Source organism: Coffea eugenioides, unplaced genomic scaffold (genome assembly GCF_003713205.1).
Source record: "Coffea eugenioides isolate CCC68of unplaced genomic scaffold, Ceug_1.0 ScVebR1_2450;HRSCAF=3476, whole genome shotgun sequence".
Classification (NCBI taxonomy): domain Eukaryota; kingdom Viridiplantae; phylum Streptophyta; class Magnoliopsida; order Gentianales; family Rubiaceae; genus Coffea; species Coffea eugenioides.
In genome coordinates, this window is record NW_020862939.1 from 12,480 (window position 1) to 17,268 (window position 4,789).

Below are 4,789 nucleotides of genomic sequence, written 5' to 3' on the forward strand. Positions count from 1 at the left end.
ATCAGGAGAGAGAAAAAAACTTCATTCAATAGCTACCCTCATTAATGGGTTAATTTGTAATGACTAATAAATAGTACTTAGCCATGTAACAAGAATAAAAACTCAAGAGGTGTATTTGAAACTCTCATCAAAGGCTAGGTTGCTATTACATTTTGGAAACTAGCAACCAATGGCTCTTTCTGAACAGCGTCTGATGTCTCTTTGCAACCACACTCTTGCAGGAAACTCTATATAACAGCAAAATGAAGTAGCAACACATGAAAATGCATCTTGTTGGATGTATGATGAGTTTTACATATGTTGCCAGAATCATATTACCTTAGAAGAATGGCATACTTCGGCATCTTACCGTATGAAGCAACGTGTGTGCCTTCAATTTCATGTCTGAATCAAGACTTAGGTCATGTACATCAATCACAATAACTAAATAGCTCAAAAGAGGCACCTCAATTTGGCGCCCTTGCAAATGGTCATTATTTCAGTTAAACACGCTTAGTGATGATTTTAATTAATTCAGTTAACACAATCACGAAATATCACATAAGTTTTGGGGATAATTAAGTCATTTCACCATATATTTTGATAATTTGTAATAATCATGCCAGTAAGACTGTCAGAAACCTCAGAGAGTTTATTGAAATTATCCCAATAAAAAATTAAACTCTTATCTCATAAACCAATTTGCCACGAATTGGCATTGAGTGGATAGGAATGGCAACAAGAATGGATGGCGGTGAGTGTTATTAATATAAATAAATATAATATAATCCATAATCTTATAATAATGAATTTAGAATATTTGTCAACTGAACCAACCATCTACACCAATTCTATTCATGTACCTACTTGTCTTGTTCTAAAGCTTCAATACTCGGACGACTGGACAGGACGACGGTAAAGTCACCTATTATCAGGGGATACCTTTATGGTGGGAACCTGCCTATGGTAGGAAGACGGAGACGTTAAATTGTTGTACAGCGCGTGGAGAGGATATATACGAGAACCGTCTGCGGATGCAACCAAAAAGCACACTGACTTCCGTACGAGTTGGGACGGGAAGTGTTTTTGCATGTTAAAACCAGAGGCATTTATGCATTTGTAAATGTACCCATTACGACTGGAAAAATGTTGCAAATACCTTGGACAAAAAATGTGCATAAAGAAGGTACCGAAATTTTAAGAAATAATAAATGATTATCGCACGTGCGTGGGGGATAATAATTTGGAAGAAGGAAAATGGAGGTAAACGAAAGGATTCAAGCCTTCATTATATTTATATACATATATAAATTTAGTAACCAAGTGTTCAGCTTAAGCATCCGGGAAAATGGTCTCATGACTATCGTTATGGTAAAAAAACTTATTATAATAGGTTATAATAAATTTAGCAACCATTTGATTACCTGTTGGACTTATCCACTTGAATAGGATTATGCGTAAAAATAAGGAAGTAAGTTTGTCATCTAAAATAGTAAGTTAACGTAATAAACTAGTAATTTTTGCAGCCCAAAACGTGAATTGAAAGTATTACGAAACATACTTTTTAAAGAGATAAATTACAATTTTTATCCTCAATATACTTTTGAGGGAGTAAGTTTATTTGAAGTAATAGTATGTTTTTATACATAAATAATCATTTTTACTTATAACATAGTAAATTTGATTAATGACAAAAACATGCTAATTTATGGCAAAAATTCTCTATTATGCTTAAAAAACTTATGCCAAGCCCATATTTTATTGTTATTTAAAATAACACTAAAATGTTTTATTAATGATTAAAACTGAGTACCTTACTTAGTAAGTAATGTTAATATACTTGTATAAATACTTGATTGTATGTGAAAAAATTAGTATTTTTTAAATTTATACATAATTAAATTTTTTCTGTTGTAGTTTAAAAATAAGTAAACGAAATTTTTTTTGCACAGAGCACCAAAATCCACAAGTCAAAATAGTTGGTCTGAAAGGGAAAGATACAGCTGAATAGCATTGTTTAAAGTACCAAATAAATAGATGTAAAATGCTGGTTAAAAACTGGTACTTTGACATATAATAAAGGAAAGTCATAAAAATCAGGCCATTTATGGAAAAAGGTTTCATTAATAAAAATTCCAACTCTTCACGGCTTTCTTACCAGTCCTCCAAAGCATGAGCAAAGTGCCAATAATTGAAATAGTAATCTTTTCGATTTATACAGAATTAATTTATTTTTTGCAAATTAAAAAAAAATAATTGAAATTTTTTATCAGAAAGCACATAAGTCAAAAGGATTGGTCTAAAAGCGAAAGGAATAGCAGATATGTACAGTACTTGTATTTCACGTTCGAAGGACTACAGTGCTGTTTTTGACAATATCCCGAAAAATATGCAATGCAAACGGAACCGATTCTTCATTATTTAAAATACCAAATCTGTGATTGTATTTTAACTGTTATCCATTGGTATTCTAAAGTATCATTTTTTCATCCAATACCACCTCTTTAACACCCGTTTTCCCTTAAAAATTTATTTATTGGATGAAAAAAAATAAACCTTTTATGCAATAAAACACTAGCTCTTTATGCCTTTCCTCCATTATAAGAACAGAGTACTCATTTTTCCCTAAAAAATTAATGGATAAAATAAAATAAAATAAAAACCGATTTTAGGTTAAAACACTAGTTTTTTATGACTTTTCTCCATTATAAGAGCACAATACCCATTTTCCTCATCAAAAATTTTATTTATCGGATAAAATAAAAATAAACCCGTTTTCCCATAAAACACTAGCTCTTTATGACATTTCTCCATTATAAGAATAAAGTACCCATTTTCTCACAAAAATTTATTTATCGCCTAAACTTAAAATAAACCCATTTTTTAATAAAATACTAACTCTTTAGTACTTTCCTCCATTATAAGAACACAGTACCGATTTTTGCATAAACAAAATTTATTTATCGACTAAACTAAAATGAAATCAGTTTTCCAATAAAACACTAACTTTTTATGACTTTTCTCCATTATAAAGTACCCATTTTGTCATTAAAAAATTTATTTATCGGCTAAACTAAAAATAAACCCATTTTTCAATAAAATACTACCTCTTTATCACGTTCCTCCGTTATAAGAACACAGTACCCATTTTTGCATATAAAAATTTTATTTATCGGATAAAATAAAATTAAATCTGTTTTCCAATAAAACACTAGCTTTATGGCTTTCCTCCATTATGAGAATAGAGTACCCATTTTTCATAAACAAATTTATTTATTGATAAAATAAAAATAAATCCATTTTTCAATAAAGCACCAGCTACTTATGGCTTTCCTCCATAAATTATCTATTTTCATACGTTAATTTATTAGTTAGATAAAATCAGAATGAAATTAGGTTGAACAATAAATTACCCTTTACGATGAAATTGAAATACAGAAAAGTAACCCATAGCAAGTTTTAACTCCATTTCCAATACAAAAATATGCTACAAATTCTTTTGGCAACCGCAAGACACCTCATTCATAAAGTCTCAAGAAACCTTTCCAACCATTATGCAAAAGCAACTTATTCATTCTAAATTTTTAGCATCAATTTGATTATCAGTTGGACGTATCCACCTGAATAGGATAATATGTATTTTCTGGGACACAGGACATAATAGGAATTAAACTTGCATTAATGTAGACCTAACAAAATGAGAGAAATAGCATAACAATTAATACAATAATAAGAATAATAGAGTTGGTATAACAAAATTAGTTTACTCTACAAATTTATTTTTTTCTGCAGATAGTTTGCGAATATGACATTCAACCACCAAAAAAAAGACATCTATATCTGTCTATATGTGTTGCAGAGAGAATTTTAGATAAGGAGCTTTCCAAATTGTCAAAAGTTCGAATACTATTTTATTACAATTTTACATTTCTAAAATTAAGAAATGTTTATCTCACAACTAATCCTTTAATTGCTCGTACAAATCCTATAATCATGCTCATGTTTTTCCCACATTTCCCTCACATTTTCCCCACTAACCAATAAAATTAAAACTCCCGAATTTTAACTAACAGATAATAACCAACCATGTCAAATTAATATCTGCAAATTCCAATTAACATCTCACATTTACTGCTGACTTTACTGATAGTATTAACTAACAGTTATTACTGACATTCACAACTCACACTTACCACATTACTCATAGTAATAACTAACTGTTAATTTAAGATATTCGCAACAGCGAAAGTCACATATCCAAAATTTAGGAGCATGTTGAAAATTTTCACATAATATAGTTTACTCTCAGAATCATTCACAAAACTGCTGCACACTAATCCAATTGACCCATTTAATTTGCCATCATATAAATTCAATACAGTGAAAAAATTACGTATCATACATTTTTTCACTAAGGATAAATCTCAGTTACAAACATTTCAGTCAGTGACAAAGCCAAGATTTTTTTTCTAGAGAGGCTAAAATGGATACTCAGTTTTTATAATGGAGAAAAGCCATAAAGAGTTAGTGTTTTATTGAACAATGGATTTATTTTAATTTCATCCGATAAATAGATTTGTTTATGCAAAAATGGGTACTCTGTTCTTATAATGGCGGAAAGCCATAAAGAGCTAGTGTTTTATTGAAAAATCGAATTTCCATGTATTTTATCCGACAAATAAATTGGTTTATGGGAAAATTGGTGTTAAAGAGGTGGAATTTTTCTAGAGGGGCTGAAATGGGTACTCTGTTTTTATATTGGAGGAAAGGCATAAAGAGTTAGTGTTTTATTGAACAATGGATTTATTTT